Source organism: Magnolia sinica, chromosome 5 (assembly GCF_029962835.1).
Source record: "Magnolia sinica isolate HGM2019 chromosome 5, MsV1, whole genome shotgun sequence".
Taxonomy (NCBI): Eukaryota; Viridiplantae; Streptophyta; class Magnoliopsida; order Magnoliales; family Magnoliaceae; genus Magnolia; species Magnolia sinica.
The window spans coordinates 82,176,373-82,199,233 of NC_080577.1; the positions used below are offsets into that span (position 1 = coordinate 82,176,373).

At 39.9% G+C, this 22,861-nt stretch overlaps 1 non-coding gene across 1 annotated transcript; it reads left to right on the forward strand.

The window, feature by feature from the left end:
* Positions 1-2,611: 2,611 nt before the first annotated feature.
* On the forward strand, positions 2,612-2,718 carry LOC131247530 (small nucleolar RNA R71). Its single transcript, XR_009171814.1, has one exon. It is a non-coding gene; the product is annotated as a small nucleolar RNA R71 (small nucleolar RNA).
* Positions 2,719-22,861: the final 20,143 nt, after the last annotated feature.

Consider the following 22,861-nt stretch of genomic DNA (forward strand, 5'->3'; position numbering starts at 1 on the left):
GCCGATAGGCATATGTGCCAAAAGGACATGTAAATGTGGTTTTCTCTTGATCCTCAGGAGCAATGGGAATCTGATTATACCCGGAATAACCATCCAGGAAACAATAATAGTTATGCCCTGCCAATCTCTCAAGCATCTGGTCTATGAAAGGAAGAGGAAAGTGATCCTTCCTTGTGACCAGGTTCAGTTTACGGTAATCAATACAAACTCGCCAACTTGTAGTCATGCGCGTTGGTACTAACTCATTATCCTCATTCTTTTTCACCGTAATCCCAGACTTTTTAGGAACAACTTGAACTGGACTGACCCATGTGCTATCTGAAATGGGGTAAATGATACCAACATCTAACAATTTTAGCACCTCAGCTCGAACGACCTCTTTCATGTTAGGGTTAAGCCTCCTTTGCATTTCACGCGATATTTTTGCATTTTCTTCAAGATGAATACGATGTATACACACCGTGGGGCTTATTCCCTTTATGTCCGCTATTGTCCACCCAATAGCTGCCTTATGTTCTCTAATAACATTAAGCAACTTACCCTCCTGTTCTTTATCAAGGTTAGCAGCTATGATGACAGGTAGGGTTTCAGAAGGTCCTAAAAATGCATACTTAAGAGTTTCAGGTAATTGTTTAAGGTCGACTTCGGGTGGTTTCTCAATAGATGGGACCAGTTTAGACTTAGAAGGTGGAAGAGATTCCGCTCTAGCTTTCCATTTTGTTGTATTCATTTCTGGATTAGAGTCAAGCAATGCATTGACTTCTTGGATGGAACTTTCTATGTCAAAATCTCTGCCAAAATGTGCTAAACAAGTCTCAAGAGCGTCATCGGAAGATTCAAGGAAAGAGTCATGCACTAGACTCTCAATCATGTTCACTTCAAATATATCATCCGAGTCTGACATTTGTTGTCCAGCATTGAAAACGTTGAGCTTGATCTTCATGTTACCAAAGGACAACTTCATAATTCTATTCCTGCAATTTATGATTGCATTGGATGTGGCCAAGAATGGACGTCCTAAGATAACTGGGATTTGACTTGTAGGATTCTGGACAGGCTGAGTATCTAGAACAATGAAATCCACTGGAAAATAAAACTTATCAACCTGGATCAGCACATCTTCAATAATACCACGGGGCACCTTGACAGATCTATCAGCTAGTTGGAGTGTTATTTTGGTTGATTTCAGCTCACCAAGTCCTAGCTGCTCATACACAGAATATGGTAACAAATTGACACTCGCCCCTAAATCAAGCAATGCCTTCTCAATCTTATGATCTCCCATGACGCAAGAAATGGTAGGAGCTCCTGGATCCCTAAATTTAGGAGGGGTGTTGTGTTGAATCATGGAGCTGAGTTGCTCCGCAAGGAAGACCTTCTTATGAACATTCATCTTACGCTTTTGAGTGCATAAATCTTTAAGAAACTTAGCATAAGCAGGAACTTGTTTGATAGCATCAAGCAACGGAATGTTGATTTGCACTTGCTTAAACATGTCCAATATCTCATTAAAGTTGTTTCCTTTCTTAACCGGTGCCAGACGTTGAGGAAAAGGTGCTTTAGGCACATAAGATGGCACATGAGTGGTTCCTGGAGAGTCAGAGTGTTGTTGGACTTTGGATGCACTAGTATGTCTCTCCATTTCATTTTGATCTTCCGCATTGGACTTTGATTCTTCCCTAGGCATCTCTACTTTGTTCTCGATCTGTTTACCGGACCTAAGGGTAATGATTGATTTGGCTTGCTCATGATATTGTTCTTGGTTTGAATTAGAGCCAATCTCATACTGTCCTTTTGGATTTACCACAGGTTGACTAGGGAACTTGCCCTTCTCTCTCTCACTCAATGTGACAGCAAGTTGACCCAACTGTACTTCCAACTTGGCAATGGATTGCGCATTTGCATGTAAACTCTGCTGGTTAGCTAATAAGGTATGTTGGGTGTCTTTTGGAAATTGAAGTGCATAAAAAGATTGAGTGTGTCCTCAAGAGATGGTTTCCTAGATTGTGGAGGCACTTGTTGATACTGTGAGAACTGCTGAGGTTGTTGACTACCAACTTGGGAGTAAGGTTGCATAGGAGGATTTCCAGATGGTCCTCCTTGTTGTGGTCCTTTTGACCAAGAGAAATTTGGATGTCTAGCCCACCCTGGGTTGTAAGTGTCTGAGTAAGGATCATTCCCAGGTCTCCAAAAGGTGTTCATAGCATGTACTTGTTCAGGGAGAAATTCTGGAAATGCTGAACTAGATGGACAAGACGGCGTAGGATGGGCGGGACTAGAACATATGGCACATGACTCGACTTGAGTTGTTTATGGAGGTCCATTATTTAACATTAAAGCATCCACTTTCTTTGTCAGGCTATCAATTTTGGCATAAAGATCTGGCGTGACTCCTACCTCATATATACCACCTTTCTTCTGTAGTTGGGGACTCCTTTCACCTCTATTTGAGTAGTCCCATTGTTGGGAATTTTCACACAAGGTCTCAAAGAAATTCCACGCTTCAACATCACTTTTGGTCATGAATGACCCTCCACTGGTGGCGTCAACCATGCGACGATTTTGGGGTGTCAGACCATCATAAAAGTATTGAACTTGTTGCCACTTTTCAAAACCATGGTGTGAACATTTAAGAAGTAAGTCCTTCCATCTTTCCCAACATTCATGAAAGTGCTCACCCTCTTTTTGTGTGAAATTCGTAATTTCTCTACGGAGAGCATTAGTTTTGTGAACTGGGAAGAACTTGTTTAAGAACTTCTTAGACAGTTGGTCCCATGTAGTGATAGATCCAACTCCTAGAGAATTCAACCATGCTTTCAAAGAGAAAGGAAAAAGGCGCAAACGGATCGAATCGTCTGAAAAGTTTTGGAACTTAAAGGTGGAGCAAATGTCTAAGAATTCTTTCACATGATGATATGGATCCTCCTTATCTGAACCATAAAAGGATGGCAACAGTTGTATGACCCCAGGTTTAAGTTCAAAGTGTGCTGCTGTGGTGGCAGGCAACACTATACATGAAGGCGCATTGAATTGGACAGGAGCTGAATAATCTCTAAGAGCTTTAGTTCCATTCTCTTCCGCCATTTTAAACAGGATGTTTCTAAATCTTCTACGAAAGGCTCTTTCTATTTCAGGATCAAAAGGTGCTAGTTCTATGTTCAGAGATCTACGTCCTAACATAAACTATGTTATCAATATAAGAAAGAAAACTAAACTAAGATGCAACCTAAGATGAATAAAACTAAAGGAAAAAGTTATGAATTCCTAAAAACAAGAGAAAGCTATGTAAACGAGAATTGGAAGGAAGAACCCGAGAAAAGGAGATGATGAATGTCTGAAGATTTGAGAGCTCCTCCTTTTGAAGACAATGTTATTTAGCAGCTTCCTTCTTCAATTCCTGTAAACAAAAAGAAAACAAAAATAAATTAAATTTCCTAAAATAATGCTAGAAAAAATCCTAAGCAACGGTTAATTTCTAAAAAAGAAAGTTTGTAATCTTAGAAATAAAAGCTAAGTTAGTTTCTAAAAAGGAAAAAAAATTTCTAAAACTAGAAAATAGAAAGTTACTTGAAAGAAGAATCAGAATCTAGAATTAGAAAATAGGAAATTTCTAAAAATAAAAAAAATAAAATAGCCTAGAAATAGAAACTTTCTAAAAAAAAATAAAACCTTAATTCTAAAAATAGAAATTAGAAAAAAAAATAGAAAATTTGGAAAGAGATCACCAAATTAGTAGTTTATGTCAGGTCCCTACAAAACAGGAAATAGGTTAGTTTCTAAAAAATTTAACCTAAAGTTAGTAAACAACCTAAGACTATGAATTATGATAAGAGAGAATCCTAAATCCGATTGGACCGAAACAGTCCTCGGCAACGGCGCCAAAAACTTGATGTTTTATTTAAACCAACCTGATTTAAATGATTTTAAACTCGCAAGTATACGAATCAGATGTAAATATGGTACGTATTACGAGATCGTTCCCACGAGGACTGGTTGTCACAATTCAAAATTAAAGACTCTTCTTAACTAATCCAACAAATATTTGAGATAGTAATTGAATAAACTAAATAAAAATCAATGGAAAAATAACCAAGAGCAATAAGGAAAATTCGATCAGGGAGAAGACTAGGACTTTCGAATCCACCCCTAATTATCATAAACCTTGTTTTACCTGTTGATTCACCCTAATCCAGATTGATATCAAAATAAATAAAGCGCATTCTATGTCCTTGGTCAGGCACACAGAATGTATAATTCCTTAAAGCATATGGATCACATCTTTCCATCCATGGTCAGGCATGAAGAGATGTAAATTCCTGTTTCTTCCTCTATAGGAACTTGTTCATGGTCAGATACAAGCACCTAGATAATGTTCCAAACAACATCCATAACTAGACTTTGGTTAAGCTCCTAAAATGGAGAAGCACAGAACTTTTAATTAAGCATACTAGAGAAAGAAACAAATCAATTAAATTACAATTAAATCAACAAACAAGGACTATTCAAGTTGGAGGCTTCATCTCAGCCCTAGCTAAGGGATTTAGCTATCCATGTGATCAGTTAAAAACTAAGAAAAATAACAATGATGGAATGAAAACATCCTTCTAAACTCTTTCAACTCTTTCTTCTCTTTTCTTTTCTTTCTCTTCTCTTTCGCTTGTCTTTCTCTTGATTCCTCAAAACTCTCGATTTCTAGCCTTTTTTTCTCCCCCAAACGAGCCCTTGTTTCCTCTTTCTTATAGCAATGTAGGCGGTGGAGAGATCTTTACGCACCAGCGTGCGGAACTTCTTTACGCAGCCAAGTTCAGATGCATAACATCCCATCTTTCCTTGCTCGGTTTCCAAATAAAGACCGTCCCTTAGGATGTTTTCAAATCGTCTACATGATGGACGGCTTGGATTGTTCATACGAACCGTAGAGGTGGGCCACAACTGCTGCAAAAATCGGATAGCGTCCGGCGTGCGAAAACAGGGCATGCGGAGTTCTTCCGCTGTGATGCTCGGTGGGCCCCACATAGGCATTTTTGGGAAAATCCATCCCGTACATTGGATTCAGGAAGAGATTTCGACCGCATATGGGTGGTTTTGAATTTGCGTGGACGCTACCCAGAGAAGGAATCATGCTGAGATCTTTTTGAACGTTACAGGGCAGCCCGCTTGTGACCTCTATATCTCACACGTGTGCACGTATGGGCACAAACTGTAAACATGGTTTTGTAGATATTGAACCCTTCTACACGATGAATGGCTTGGATCAGACGTACATGCTATCGGTGGGGCCCACAACGGTCCGTAAAAATGGAGTTTTCGTCCGTTACACGGCACTGAAACGGAAGTTTCCGTTTTTGAAAAGGTAGTCGGGTCAGCGCTGCTGACCGACGCAAGTCGTTTGGTGCTCGGGCAGTGCACATGTGCACCATGCACATGTCACTCAAGGTGGGGTCCACTGTGATGATTTCGAGAAATCCAATCCGTCTATCCTATTGCTTATCTTATTTAAACTGTTTAAGTCAAATTTGAAGTATATCCAGATTGTAGGTGGGCCTAAAATTGGAGATTAATGGGCTGATGTGTCCATTGACCCACTTCTCGAGATATCCAATGGTTGAAATTTAATATGTACGGTTTATTTATGGCCTCCAGGCTATGTATGAAGTTTCGAGTCAATCGGATGGCAGGAACCATGTGATCTTGCATTCTGGACCATTTTCGGGCCTTTTTAACGTGAACGCCTTGATTTCCTCGGGTCCTTGGCATGTAAATTCTTCAGTCTTAGTTCCCTTGAGTGCATCCCTTGCTCTGGTGACTTCGGAGTGTTAAATTCATGCTTGTAGTACTCTTTTTCCATCAACGCTCATGATTTCATCCTGCAACAAAAATATAATTAAAATACTCCGTTAAACATTATCATGTACGTAAAATCATGCACTAATTAGGGTCTGATATGTAATATTTGACCCTTATCAAATATTAAGCCCTAGGCCAATTTAATGAACTTAGCCCTAGCCCTAGCCCTAGCCCTTTATGGCCAGGTTACCCGAGCTATGTTGGGACGACCCATTGGTACCCTAAAGCCAAGCAGATGATTTCTCCACAATAAATAGGGAAATTTGTATCTATTCCCCTCAAATAGGGAAATTTGTATCAATTTAAAAGAGACAGAGAGAGAGAGAGAGAGAAATCATACCGTGGTCGGACAGCTTTCGCCCGCTGGTCGGACGAGAGATAGAGAGTGAGATTAGAGAGGTGAGAGCATCGAGTGGGCACCAGACTGTGGTCGGACAGCGTCTGCCCGATAGTCAGACGAGAGAGAGAGAGAGAGAGAGAGAGAGATTAGAGAGGTGAGAGCATCGAGAGGGGTGTCGGACTATGGTCGGACAGCGTCCACTCGCTGATTGAACGAGAGAGAGAGAGAGAGAGAGAGAGAGAGAGAGAGAGATTAGAGAGTTTTGGTGGGGTCGGGCTGTCGGGCAGGGAGATAGGGAGCAAGGTTTGGTGGGGTCAGGCGCTGTTGCTGGGGTCGGGTGATCTCAAAAGGGTAAAAGGGAAAGGGGCAGGTAGGGTTTTGAAATACACACACACCACTCGACTGAGTCGGGCCGGGTCGGGTCAAGTCGGGTTTCGGACCGAGTCGGGCCGAACTAGGACCTATTCGAACTTGACCCGAACTCAGTTTTGGGCAGAAGAAAATGGCCCGTCCCAACCCGAAATCAGTTCCGGTCAGGCCGAGTGAGCTTTTTCGAGCCGAGTCGAGTAAGTTAATCAGGCTAGCCCGGTTCGTGTACAACCCTACATGTACATTGTCATGTTTATAGACCATTTGCTTAATTATCACATCTTTTGTAGTCTATGTGATTAGATTCTCTAATGGCTTAGAAGCTGTTGAGACTCAAATATTGTATATTTATCTCTTCAATTAAATTAATTTTCCTAGCATTTAATTGATAATTTAATTTAATTATATACATTTTCGTCATGTGAGGTGATTCAGAAGCTTATCATGAGTACACACTTAAAAGGATGGATTTAGAGCTCAAAAGAAGATAATGAAGAAATGGAGATTTGAAAGTCATTAATGAAGATTCTACATGTCGTAGATCCAAGAAAAGCAAGTGATGAATGAAGAAAATTGAAGGTGTGAAGTGAAGAAAATGAATATTGAAAATTGGCCAGAAAAATGATATTCTAATACTCCAAGTCTAAAAGAGAAAGTCTTGAAATAATTTCAGAAATAGACTTCAATGGCATCAAAGTGACTTTGATAGAATTGACAAATTTTAAATTTCGAGCTTAACTCGCTAGATAGTTTTAGACAAATTTCGATGAAATAGAAGATAGTTTGATGCCATCAAAGGTGCAATTGAAGACTGTTTGATGGCATCAAAGTTTGCCATTAAAGATATGCAGAGTGCATAAATTTGAGGCGGTTTGCGAACTTTTTCGAGGCGGTATGAAAGTTTTAGTTGCAAAACTATTTAAAGGAGTCTCTAGACTATTCCAAATCATCTTTTAGGGTTTGAAATAGGAGAGAAGGCCTAGGTGGAGCATCAACAACATTCTTCTACTTCGATTTCTTCACGTGTTCTGGTTGATCTTTTTAGTTTTTTTTCTAGGATGTTAGTCTAGTAGGGATGAAACCTATAGTTTATTTTGATGTTTATCTTACTTTGATTTAAGTTGATGTTGAACTTCATTGATTTCTAGTTTGATTTAAGGAATATTTTCAGTTTTCTATGGCTTATTGTGACTCCAATTATAGTAGATGATGTGAGAACTTTAAATATCTTCTAACTTATTTTAAATTGTGTAATGTGTATAAGTCGTTGTTCAACATCATCTCTTGGGCATGGTGGATGATTGAATTCCCTGACATCATTACAATTAGATGAATATTTGAAAACTAATCCAATAAAAGTTCAGATTTTGTTTTAACCGCTCTATCATCTGATTGGATAGGATAAGACTTCGATTCCAATCAAGTTATCATTGAATTAAGTAGATTAATATTGAAATTGTTATAAGTGGATTCCTGTATCCTTAGTCTTTTATCTTTATTATTTAGTCATTTATCTTTATTATTTAAAACTCTTTTTATCTCGTTGGATTAAAAACTCAAACAACCGAGTTAGATTTAAATTAGTTCTAGATCATGTTCCCCATTTCCTATAGATTCGACCTCGTTCTCACCGAATTATTACTTCATTGTGACCCTACACTTGGGGTTGTGAATAAGTTTTTGGCGCCGTTGCCGGGGAGTGGCATTGAACATGATTAGGTTTAGGTTTTTTAGGTTTGATTTTTTATTTTGGGTTAGATTTTTCTAGTTTTTTTGAATTTTCCAACCTAAGATTTTTAGAAATTTCTTTTAAAATTTTGTTTTTAGGGCTTATTTTTTCTTTTATAATATTACTAACATTGTTTATTGTTTCTATTTTGTAGGATCTTCTATTCTAGTTCTTCTTTTCTAGTAATATCCTTCCCCTCTTTATTTTCTTTTCTTATTGATGTAGGATTTTTTTTTATAAATTTTATTTTTAAGGTTTCACCATATACATGCAAGAGTGGACACATAAGTATGCTAATATGCTTCTAGAAGATGGGAGATAATGTAAGCCCTGTATCCTATACTGTATCGTTCCTTAGGCTTCGGCGGTCCTCCCGGTTGTAATCCGGCGACCCGCGATCTGTTATCGGCATTTACGCATGATCTTGAGTCATGTCTAGAATATCTGAGTCGGGTCGACTCGAAACTTGTACCGTCATGACCGCATTGTCACCACGGTTCGAATGTCGCGTCTCGTGCGGCAATGCAACGCTTAGATCATAAGTTGTGGCCTACATATTATAATAGTTGTGGACCGCACATTGCGGGGCCTACCTGACCTTATGACATCATTCCCTTGGTGGGTGATGTCATGTCCTTACACAAGTAATAATGGCTCCTCTTCTTAAGTCAATACCTCCCCTTACCTAGGCATTTATGACAAGCCATAACTTCTCTCTCTCTCTCTCTCTCTCTCTTATCTCTCCCTCCCTCCCTCTTTCTTCCTCATTCTCCTTGGCAAGAACCATGGATGTCCAACCCATCCCAAAAATCCAACCATCTTCCACCTTAAATCCTCACCAATCCAACCTTTATATCATCATCTCCACTGTTGAGGAAGCTTCGTAAGGGCATTAGAGCATAAGGGTAGAAGTTGAAGGGGAAGATCTTGATGTGAGTGCTTCTCTCTCTCTCTCTCTCTCTCTCTCTCTCTCCCTTTCTTTTATGATGAGTGGCCCACCTGATGATGCATGTAATATCCTTATTGTCCATCCAGTGGGATCAACCCACCTTGCTACCTTTTTATTTGAAGGGTCTAGATGATGGGGAAGTGCAAGCATTTAGTGGACCCCAACACGGCTAGATGGGCCAGCCCAGAACTTGCGAGACGTCCGTTGTCCAGACTGTCCAGCAATGTCTAGACGTTGCTGTGAACAAAACAAAAATATCAGTTTGGTTGAAAGCTTTGGGCTGAGCCGCTCATGCAGGCCCCACTTTGATGTATGGCTTTAATCCACCCTGTCCATTCCATTCCCCAACCCATTTTAGGCATTGAGCCAAAAATTGAGGCTAATCCAATTATCTGGAGGGCCATAGCATAGAAAACAATATTTTTACCATTGAAATCCACCCTGATATTTCTACACACCGAAGTATATCAAATATTGGGTTTGATGGGTCTGTCTTGAGCAGTGAAAATGAACGAGTGGGGTAGATTTTACTGATGCGGGCCCCACCTAAGGAAAACCATTGAAAAATAAAAAAATAAAAAATCATGCAGTGCCTGCTGCTGCAGTGTCAGCAGCGCAGGACGCTGCTGCCTACTGCGTGACGGGTGAGAGAGGAAGGGACCCTGGGTCCCAGCCGTGGGCCCCACCGTGCTGTGTGTGAACATCAACACCGTGCATTTGGTAGGCCCCCTTTGGGTAGTGGGCCACCCCAAAAAAATTAGCTGTATATGGAACTCAGGTGGCCCACACGGCAAGAAACTGTGGGATTGAGCGTCTGCCATTGAAACCCTTTTGGATTGTTACAGAAGTTTTGGATCATTATGAAATTTGTTCTTCCTCTTTCTCTAGGTCTGTGTGACCTTATTAACAGATTGGATGGTAGATAAACATCATGGTGGGCCCCACGTGGGACTCACTGATGTATGTATTGTATTCCACACTATCCAGCAACTTGGACGGTGAGGCCAACCGTTGAGCATGTGTATCATCCATACCATCCATTCATGGTGGAGCCCACTGTGATGTGGATTTCAGCCACACTGTGCATCTGTTTTGCTGCAGCAACAGCAGTTGCAGCTGACATTAGCAGGCTGAGGGTCTAATCATGAGGTATGTGTTATAAACCTGATCGTCCACTCATGTGGACTCCACCTGGATGCATGGATTTGATCCACACTGTCCATGTGTATGGGATGGTGAGCACCGATGTATGTGGGCCACACTGTGATGTATATGTTTACATCCAGTCCATCCAACGTGGACCCACCTTTCATTCTCACCATCCATCTCATATGAGGCAGATCTATCAGGTGGACTGCACTGACGGTGGAGGATTGAACGTCAACCAGTGGAATCCTTTCACAGAAGTTCTGGATTAATAAAATAATATGATTCTGTGTTATATATATATATATATTGATATTATGGTGGGCTCCATGTGGGACCCACCTTTGATGGAAATTATTGGACGGTGAACTTACAACAGCAATATAGCTGTTGTATTGCCGTTGGCTAACCTCGTGGACCCCATCATGTGGTCCCAGTTATATCCCAACCGCAAATTCATTTGCTATGGGGCCCACCTTAGATATGGTATCCATGTCGTCCATCTGTCATGTATGGCCCACCTTAATGCTCTACATTTACACCGTCCTTGTTGTGATCCACCATGATGCAGGTGTTGTATCTACAACGTCCAACCATTTTGAGAGATAATTTTATGGCTTGGAAAGAAGAATAAGATAGATTTAGTGATCAGGTGGACCACACTACAGAAGATAGTGGAGATTGAACGTCCACCATTGAAACCCCTTTTGGGTCACAGAGGTTTTTGCATCAATATGATATTTGTTTGCCCCCCCTTAATCCAGGTCTTTGTCTCCTTATGATCAGATTGGATGGGGAATAAACTCTATGGTGGGCCCTGTGATTAGTTTAACAGTGAGAACCATTATCTCCACGGTTATTTGTGGTATGGCCCAGATGATCTACCATTATGATTCATTTGGATAACACTCTAAAATGATCTCTGAAAATAGATGTATGACGGTTATTTGTGGTATGGCCCAGATGATCTCCCATTATGATTCATTTGGATAACACTCTAAAATGATCTCTAAAAATAGATGTATGGTGTAGGTTGCTTAACTAGAATGGCGGGATCGATTTGACGTTAATGAGGCCCACCTTGATGCATTATGTGGCCCATCTCTGAGGCTCACCTTGATATATTTGTTGCCCACTTGAGGCCCATTGGTGCGGCTCATCCATGAGGCCCATCATGATGTATATTTGAGGACCATGTGATAAGGCTCACTTGCCTTGTATTTAAGGCCCATATGATGGGGCCTATTATGATGTATCTGAGGCCCATGGGTCATGACCCATTGAGATGTATTAATGGCCCATATGCAGGGCCCACATGTTATGTATTTAAAGCCTGTTCGATAAGGCCCATTGTGATGTATTCTCGGCCCATAAGAAGCGGCCCATTGTGATATATATAAGCCCAGGTATGTGGCCCATTATAATGAACTTATGGCCCGTTTGGGGAGGCCCGATGTGGTGTATATGTGACCCTTGAGCGAGGCCCATTACGATGTATATTAGGCCTTTGTGTGAAGCCATGGGCCCACTATACGTTTGACTCTATATGGACCACTCCTTGGGAGCAATGTGGGTTAAATGGCCACATTAATGGGCAATGATGGTTTAATGTCTACATTGTGACCTTCCCTTAGGTCTTGTTCATCCAATCATCAAGGCCAATTATCGATCGATTCTGATTGTTGTGGCCGATTGCCAATTCCAATCATTGAGGACGATTATTGATCGATTCCGATTATCGAGGCTGATTCTATTGTTGAGGCCGATTCCATTTGTTAAGGCCGATTCTGTTATTGTGGCCGATTATGATGGTCGAGGCCGAATCCTTTTGATGAGGCCGATTCTATTTTTCAAGGCTGATTTCGATTATCGAGGTCGATTCTATTTATTGAGGCCGATCATCGAGGTCAATTTTGATTATCAAGGTCGATTTCGATTGTCGAGACCTAATGTAATGTATATAAGGCTATAGAGCCCTTTGTGATGTATAGTAGGCCCGTGTTAGAGGCCCATTGTGATGTATATGTGGCCCATGTGATGCGACCCACTTGATGTATTTGAGGCTCAATGTGACATATTTATGGCCATCCATTGAGGCCCACCTTGATGTGACATATAATGGACCTGTGTGAGAGGCCAATTGTGATGTGCTTGGGGCCCATGGGTTGTGGCCCATTATGATGTATTCAGGGCTCATAGGACATGGCCCATCCGATGTATATAGGCCCATATGATGCAGCCCATGTGATGTGTATTAGACCCATGTGACGCGACCCATTATAATTGTATGAGGCCCATTGTGGTGTATTCGAGGGCTAAGCTATGGAGCCCATTGTGATGTATGTTAGGCCCATGTGAAAGGCCCATCGTGATGTGTATTAAGCTCTTGAGTGAGGCCCATGGTGTTATATTTTTGGCCCTCTTGTGAGGCCATGGGTCCACTACATGTTAGGCTCTATGTGGGTCATTCATTGGGGGCAATGTTGGTTAAATGTCCACGTTGTCGAGGTCAACTATTGATGCCGGTTACTGATACCAATTATGAGTATGTGACAGCATAGCATTATGATACATGCTCATACGCACCATCTGCATGTTTGTTATGAGATCTGGTTGACCATTGCATATGACATTGGGCAGGTTGTTATGAGACTCCTAGATAGGCAGTGGTTATCTCACATGAGTGCATGGTATGTGAAGGATTGATGCATGACTAGATTGTATGACTATGCATCTTGCATTATGATTACTGTATGCCCTAGCAACATTAGGGCCGTAACCTCCACAGGCATATCGTGGATGCCCAGATGGGACACCGAAAATCTGTTACTAGCATTGAGCTGCCATAGATGGCCCTGGGTGAAAATCCCTAAATCCTCTTAGTACTAGAGGATGCCTCAACGTCGAAACTGAGTGGATACATGAGCGTCTGAGTGTCGAATACTAGGAGGCTGCGTCTCTCACTGTGTCATAGTTGGTTAGGAGGGGGTGTGGCCTTACCCGCCCGAGAGTAGGGGGCATAGCTAGGCTGAGTTTGACCAGCTCATAAATGGATCCGCTATCGACATGCTGGGTAGATATTGGTTGATTAATGGCCAGGCAGATGGTGAGGTCTCTTCCACTTACATGGTCGCGCGCTAGTGGGCGGCGGTTACATGTAGAGTGTGCTTGACCTCGGTAATGATCCTAAAGAGAAATTGTACTGATATGTGGACTTATTGAGCAGGAGTTGCATACTCATGCATTCATTCATTCACTATCTACTTGGGCTGGTGGTGCATAACTAGTTATTATGTGTACCTTCGCAATGGCCAGGATTTCGGTTAGGGCACGCGACTAACTTGAGATCGGGAGTTTACCACATTGAGTCTGACTATCCAAATTTAGGTATGGGACTGGTTTGGATAGAAGTCCCTTATGATGGACCCCATAGCCTGTGATACTACGTACTATCATCCCGACTTCTCACTTCAGCATGGTCATTCCATTCGCAACGCATATTGCATTACATCCGTGACATATAGCATTTTGGATTACTGTCTTTCTGCATTTATGTGGTCTAGGTATGACTAATGCTATTCGTGAACTCATCAGGAATTATATATTGCATTGCATCATCGGCATCTGATATTTAACTCTTTATGATTCCTCATTTGCATAGCTGATCTGTATTGCGTATTTTAATATCAATTGACTTATGGACTTGTTAGTATTTCTGTTGACTCTGATATCATACGATTCATGATCTTACTAGTATTTTTGATATTGTATGATTATGGTATTATATTGAATTCTTGGCACTTACCTTGTGCACACACTTACACCACCCTCTAAGTTTTCTATAAGCTTATGCATGATAGATGCATGCAGGTAATGTTAGCTTGCAGTAGCGTCGAGCTTAGAGCATGTAGCTGTCTTCTGGAGCTTTGATTTTTGATATATGTATTTCCCTTTCAGCACTGTATTCAAATATTTATATTAGTGGATATGTGATGATGATGTTGCCTTTGTGATTTGGATATACTTGTGGTTATGCTTTTAACAAGTAAAATGTACATTGAAAAATCCTCCTTGTAGGATCATAGGATCGGAACCTGGCATATGGGCGCTGGGAGCCGAGAATGGCATACTGTGGAGGCAGTTGGCACTGGATTCGGCGATTGGGATTCCTGTGAATCCGATTTCTAGGTTTGGGGCATGACAGATACCGTGAAGGGCTGTCCAATGATTATGTTGGGACAGAACCTGTCTCAAAAATTTTCTGAAACCATTATCGAGAACCGATCGGAATATAATGCTCTATTGATTAAGAAGTCCAATGTGATTATATTATGTGTGACAATATAATCATTATCGAGAACCGATCGGAATATGATGCATTATGTGATTATATTATGTGTGACAATGTGTACAAACAACCATTAAAACCTCCCACATATGACTGGTATGACTATGATCAGTGGAAACATCAACATTAGAGAGATGTGCCAATAATAGATTATAATGACTATTCTCCCCTACTTATGAGATCCAATCAGAAACAATCCAAGAGGATTCACTCTAAAACCACATGGATACTTAAGAACAATTTAACCAATTTGTAGCATAATTAATCGCAAACAAAACAAAATATATAGAATTGATTGAATAAATCATTCTAGAACATCAGTCGCAACTTATTGTTGAGGAAGAGGCTAGTTTATCCCGACCTCAACCCAATTTAGAAACACAATGCGAGGAAAGTAATCCTAACTCTCTTGTGGAGAATACTGAAATTGAGAATGAGAAGTCAGATTATGATCATGAGTATACGGTTCAATTTTTCAAAGAGTCAATCTCAATGACTGTCCAAGTTAATGATCGAGAGGCACAAGTACTTTTCAAACATAGTGATGTTGACCCACTCCACCTACATGACATGCCTTATTCTGATGTGGAGAATGAGTCCCTTACAATTACATGTCCCGACTCTTTAAAAGATTACTTGGCACACCTTGAAAATTTTAATGATTATATGATTAAAGACGTAATGAATGCCTTACGAGAAATTACCTTGGTAGTTGATAATGACCGATGGAATCATTATTCTGAAGAACCTCTTTCTATAGATTCTGAGTTTTTACCATTAAAGGAGGATCAACTGAAAATTGAACCGAAGTTTGAAACTTCTGAACATATTGAGACTACACTGCCTAATGAGATTTTTTTTTTTTTTTTGAATTTCACATAATTGTAGTCTCCGATTCACTATGATGTACTAACATTGAAAAGTTTTCTACCACAGGTGAATATTATCCGCTTTGGATACTTCAGGGAATTAAAAGAAAATTTTTGGCTGAGGTTCATAAATTTCTCTAGACATTAATGCTCCAAAACATCCAAGCTTACTGCAAAATGGGCTTTTGGATGATTTTGTTGACAAATCTATTAAGAAATTTATCAAGATATTGGCCGGAGGAGGAACCTTGCTGACATAACTGAGTAGTTTTTCCTTACTTTCTTAGGACTAGTTTATTTTATTAGGTTTAGTACAGTTGCTGAACCATCTTTAGATAGGAAGATCGCCCTAGCCCATTTGTTATCGCTTTCTGGATACTCTTCATCTACTCTCATTTATTTTCATTGCTCTTAATTTTTCTTTTATTACATATATTTATACATTGAGGACAATGTAAATTTTAAGTTGGGGGGGGGGGGGGGTTTAGATTTCCCTTGGAAATTCTTCAGATTTGAGCAAAATTGTTAAAATTTTGAGTTATAAAAATCAAGTGATTTTAAAGATTATTCATATATTAGAATGATAAGATACTTAATTATTGAAGATTGTTGAACTTGAATTCTAGTTATTTGATAGATTTCAAGGTTAAGTTTAAGTTATTAATCTTTAATTAGAAGTTTTAAACATTGATTAAGCCATGTATTTCATATGTCACATCTAGCTTACATAATAAAGTTTTAGTTTGATATTGAATTGTTAACTTGATGATTATTAAGCATGATAGGAACCAACTAGGAAAATTTGTCCATCATGTTCAATGAAAAGAATTGATGAAAAAGAAAGAAAGAAAAAGAGAAAGAAATAAAGAAGTAATACCCAACAAAAAAATAGTTATCATCGAAAAGGGCTACCTTTTAAAGTTCATTAAGGACTGTTGAAAAGAAGAAAAAAGTGAAATAGTGTGAAAGCCATCGATGGAAAAATCAAAAGCTAGAAGAATAAAGTGTTGAACTATAAGGCAAGTTTTGGTTATCTTGAACTCTTTTAATTATCAATGTTCTCAGGAAAATAGAGAATTGAACCTTTAGTTGTGATAACTCTAAACTTCACTACACACCTATGGAACTCAGTATTTAGAATTGTTTTAATTAGATGATTAATACTTTGAACTTGATCAGGAAATTTACAAAGTACTAGAGTTTAGGAGAAAGTAGTGCTCAACATTAATGTCTTTTAGATTTCTATAATTTGGATTGTTTTTAGAACCACTTGAGCTTATGGAAATTATACATTGGTTTCGAAATATCTTTCGCATGTTTTGCTTAGGACTAGAAAAATGCTGGTTGGGGATGTGTGTTGAGGCTCAAATATTGCATATTTATCCCTTCAATTACATTAGTTTTCCAAGCATTTAATCAATAATTTGATTTAATTATATACATTTTGTAAGGCCTGTATACTAGACCGTACCGTTCCGTAGGCTTCCATGATCCTCCTGGTCGAATTTTGGTAACCTGCGACCTGTAATCGGCGTTTGCGCGTGACCCTAAGTCACATCCTTTATATATATATATATATATATATATATATATATATATATATATATATATATATATCGACTCGACTCGAAACTTGTACCCTAGGGACCGCGCCGTCGCCGCGGTTCTAACGCCGTGTCTCACGCTCCAATCTAATACCCAGGCCAAGAGATGTGGGCCCGTATTTATTTTGAGAAAAACACCGCACATTACAATTCCCTAGAGAATCTCTACCCTAAACATCACATCAATCCATAAATCAAAGTTAAGTACATAACCTTAAATCAAAGTCAAGTACACAACCTTACCTAACCCATCCCTCTCCCATTCCCAAAGTCAACTCTCTTTCTCTCTCTCTCTCTCTCTCTCTCTCTCTCTCTACCCATCCCTTTCTTACAACTCTATCACTCCACCCATCACCCATCACTCCATCCCTTTTCATCCCATCACTTCTCTCTCTCTCTCTCATTTTCTCTCTTCACTCTCAAGCTCCCAAGGAGAGCAACCGTCCAAGTAATTTCCATAGAGAAAGAAGCCTAGTGTGGCCCACTCCTGACCAGCCAATCTCCCATCGTAGCCATCCAATCTTCATTATCCACCATCAAAGAGCAAGCTAAGGATCCTAGGAGTCCAAGGAGCTAAAGAAAGAGTACCATCGATAGGTGATCCATCGTTTATTTTCAATTTGATGGCCCACTTGTGATGGGACCCAATTTAATGTGTGTTGTAATCATATAAGGGGCCTATAGTGGCAGGGTCCCTCCACTACACCGTCTTTCTCTCTCTATCACTCTTTCTCTCCCCCTCTTTCATTTTCTTGATGGTGATGTGGCCGTGTGGCCCACCCGGATGGATCTCACCATGATGAATGTATTTTATCCATGCCGTCCACTAAGTGGGCCCACCTTGCAGTCCGATTGGATGGACCTGATTGGAGGAAAAACAAAAATATTAGCTGATCCAAAATCAGTGGGCCACGCCAATGTGGATCCACTATGATATATGTATTTTATCCTACCGTCCATCTAGATGGTGGGGATCACCAGCAGTAGGCCGCTGCCATGACACCAACAAATTCTGTGGGCCTTGATCACGAGGTATGTTGTATACCCAAGCCACTCATCCATGTGGGGCCCACATGTGTTGCATATCCACACCGTCCAATGGTCTGGACGATGGGGATCACCATGATTTATGTGTTTGGCATCCAGGCTGTCCAGGCCCTGGACGCTGGATGCTGGCCGGTTGCCTTTTAAAAAAAATTAATAATATAATAAATACTTATAATACTATGTTATATGTATATATACATATGTTATATATATGAGGTGGGCCCCATATGGGACCCACGTTGATGTAATTACTTTGGGACGGTGCTTGTGAAGCCCACTATGAGTTATGGGCATATCTCCACTGTCCAACCATTTGACGTGGACCCCACCATGGCAAAGTGTGGGGCCCACCTTGTATTGATGTGTTTCATCTGCACCGTCCAACCACAGAAGTTTTGGATCAATATAAAATTTATTTTCCCTCTTAATCTAGGTCTTTTTTACCTTATGATTAGATTGGATGGAGAATAAAGTTTATGGTGGGCCTTGTGATTTGTTTAATAGTGAAAATCATTATCTCCACTGTTATTTGTGGTATGGTCCAGATGATCTTCCGTTATGATTCATTTGGGTAATGCTCTAAAATAACCTCTTAAAATAGATGAATGGTGTATGTGGCGCGACCCATGTGATGTGGCCCACTTGATGTATATGAGGCCCATTGGTACGGCCCACCTTGATGTATTTTTGGCCCATCCATGAGGCCCACCTTGATGTATTTTGTGGCCCATCCGTGGTGCCCACCTTGATGTATTTGTGGCCCATTCAAGAGGTCCAATGTGATGTATGTGTGGCCCATTCATTGAGGCCAATGTGATGTATTTGTGGCCCATCTGTTAAGGCCCACCTTGATGCAATTGCGGCCCATTATGATGTATTTGAGGCCCATGTATTGCGACCCATTTGATGTATATGACGCCCATATGATAAGGCCTAATGTGATGCATATGTGACCCATGAGTGAGGCCCATGACAATGTATATTAGGCCCTTGTGTGAGGCCATGGGCCCACTATACGTTTGGCTTTATGTGGGGCCACTCCTTGGGAGCAATGTTGGTTAAATGTCCACATAGATGGGCAATGTTGGTTAAATGTTATTATTGTGACCTTCCCTTAGGCCCTTTGTTAGGTCGATTATCGAGGCCGATTATCGATGCCAATTGCCGATGCTGGTTACTGATACTGATTATGAGTATGTGATAGCATAGCATCATTCATGCCCATACGCATCATTTGCATGCCTATGATGAGATGAGGTTGACTATTGCATATGCCTTTTGGCAAGTTGTTTATGGGACTCCCTGATATGCGGTGTCGTCCCTTATGAGCACACGGACGTTTAGGATTAATTCATGATTGGATTGTATAAATCACGCATCTTATATTATGTGATATGGTTACTATAAGCCCTAGCGACATCAGGGTTGTAGCCTCCACAGGCACATCGTGAAGAGCCGGATTGGATACCGAAAATATTGTTACTAGCATCAGGGTGCCATAGATGTCCCTGGGTGAAAATTTCTAAACCCAATGAGACTAGAGGATGACTCCAATGTCGAGACCGAGTGGATATATGAGCACACGAGGCCATATCCCAGTAGGTTGCGTCTCCCACTGTGTCGTGGTCGGTTGGAAAGGGGTGTGACCTTACCCACCTAAGCAAGGGGGAAATATCTAGGTTAAGTTTGACTAACTTGAGGAATGGGTCCGCTATCGACGAGCCGAGTCCTATATTGGCAGACAGATAGTGAGGTCTCTTACACTTACCAAGTTGTGCACCCAGATAGGGGCGACAAGCTGGCACAGAGTGTATTAGACCCTGGTGATTGTCTAGCATGAGAATTGTACTGATATTTGATGCTCTAGTGATGAGCTACATTAATATATGGATTCGAATGAGGACTGGTATCTTGAGTTGCATCTCGCATCGCATGGCCTTGGTATGGTCGACGTCATTCACGTTTTGCATCGCATGGTCTTGATATGGCCGATAGCACTCATGCCTTACATCGCATAGGCTTAGTATAGCTGATAGTATTCATGGATTCACCAGCATAGTCCACATTACTCTGATATTACATTCTAAGCATGCTTATATTACGCACACACTCTCACTACCCTCTAAGCTTTTCGTAAGCTTATGCACGACCGTTGCGTGCAGGTGACACTAGGACGCCGCAACATCATTGAGATTGGAGTGTGCAATGGACTTCTGGAGCGTTCGATTCTGTTATTGTAATTCCCTTTATACACATTCTACCTTAAAGTTTTTTTTATCATAGTGGATTTTGTGATGGTGTCTTGGTTATTGTTCGTGGGTTATGCTTATGGTTATGCTTATTACGAATCAAATTCATGTTAAAAATCCTCATTATAGGATCTCAGGATCGGAACCTGGTATATGGGTGCCGGGAGGTGAGAATGGGGTACCGTAGAGGTTGTCGGCGCTAGATTCGGTGATTGGAAATTTTGTGAGGCCGGTTTTTGAGTTTAGGGCATGACACGTTTTTATCATGCGAGGTGATTCAAAAGCTTATCATGAATATGCACTTAAAAGGATAGATTTAGAGCTTAAAAGAAAATAATAAAGAATTGGAGATTTGAAAGTCATTAATGAAGAATCTACATGACAAAGATCTAAGAAAATCAAGTGAGGAATGAAGAGAATCGAAGATTTGAAGTGAAGAATCCACATGTCAAATACCTCAGTAGTAGACTCTAAGGAGTTTTAACATAAGGTCTTGGGTTTGTTACCCATAGGTGGTGAAATCTCACTACGACGTGTGTGGGTGTGTGTGGTAAAACAAAGGTTTGAAATGAAGAAAAGCAATCCTGAAAATTGGCCAGAAAAATAATATTCTGAAACTTTTAGTCTAAAAGAGAAAGTTTTGAAAAAATTTCAGAAATAGACTTCAATGGCATCAAAGTAACTTCAATGGGATCAATAATTTATGAATTTCGGGCTCAACTCGCTGGACAGTTTTGGACAAATTTCGATGGAATCGAAGACAGTTCGATGAAATCGAAGGTGCAATTGAAGACAGTTCGATGGCATCGAAATTTGCCATCAAAGATGCATAGTGTACATAAATTTGAGGCGCTTGTGAACTTTTCTGACGCGGTGTGAAATTTTGAGTTGCAAAACTATTTAAAGGAGTCCGTAAACTATTCCAAATCATCTTCTAGGATTTGAAAAGGGAGAGAAGTCCTAGGTGGAGCACCGATAACGTTCTTCTACTTCAATTTCTTCATGGGTTTAATTGATCTTTTTCTTCTAGGATGTTAGTCTTGTTAGGCTAATCTCTTAACTAAGGCTAAGGAATGAAACCTATAGTTTATTTTGATGTTTATCTCACTTTGATTCAAGTTTATGTTGAACTTCATTAATTTCTAGTTTGATTTAAGGAATATTTTCAATTTTTTATGGTTTATTGTGACTCCAATTATAGTAGATGTTGTGAAAACTTTAAATATCTTCTTACTTATTTTTAATTGTGTGATGTGTATAAGTTGTTGTTCACCATCATCTCTTGAGCATGGTGGATGATTGAATTCCCTGCCATCATTGCAATTAGATGGATATTTGGAAACTAATCCAATTAAAGTTCAGATTTTGTTTTAACCACTCTATCATCTGATTGGATAGGATAGGACTTTGATTCCAATTGAGTTATCGTTGAATCAAGTAAATTAATATTGAAATTGCTATAAGTGGATTCCTACATCCTTAGTCTTTTATCTCTATTTAGTCTTTTATCTCTATTATTCAAAACTATTTTTATCTCGCTGGATTAAAAACCCAGACAACCATATTAGATTTAGATTAATTCTAGACCGTATTCCCCATTCCCTATGGATTCAACCTCGTTCTCATCGAATTATTACTACATCGCGACCCTGCACTTGGGGTTGTGAACAAAAGCTTTAAAGTTAATTGACACACTTACTTTAAATTGCATATTAGTTTAAGTAGGCAATTATGTTTAAGAGGCATAGTTTTTATTAAGTTCTAATCACTCCCCTTTAGGACATAACCATCATTCTTTAGCTCCACTAAACTTCCACACATAGTCATGGTATCCTATTCCACACAATTTCAACCCATGATGCTCTCTTAAGGCTTTCTTCAAAGCAATGTTAGAAGTTCCCACGACATAATAGATCAGTGACCTGACATTTGTAAAAGAAAAAATGGAGGAGCCTTTTCAATATTCCTTGACCTCAAGGAGACATTATTAATCATGGTTTGTAGCGATAACTTGAGATATCTACTATACGACCCTTAACTAAAATATATCTATGGTTAACTAATTGACTAGCTCCAGGAATGGTTGAAGCTATGCCCAATCGAAAAACTATGTTATCCAAATGCATCTCAAGTAGTTGTAATAAAACATGACCTGTAGACCCTTTGGCTTTTCTAGCTATACGAACATATCTAAGCAATTGTCGCTTTGTCAAACCATAATGAAAATGCAATTTTTGTTTTTCTTCTAGACGAATACAATACTACAGATGAAGAAAAGAAAGTAAGGTCTCATATTCCCTATTCGAGCATCATTAGCAGTTTAATGTATGTCATGGTTTCTATGAGACTGGATATTTCACATAC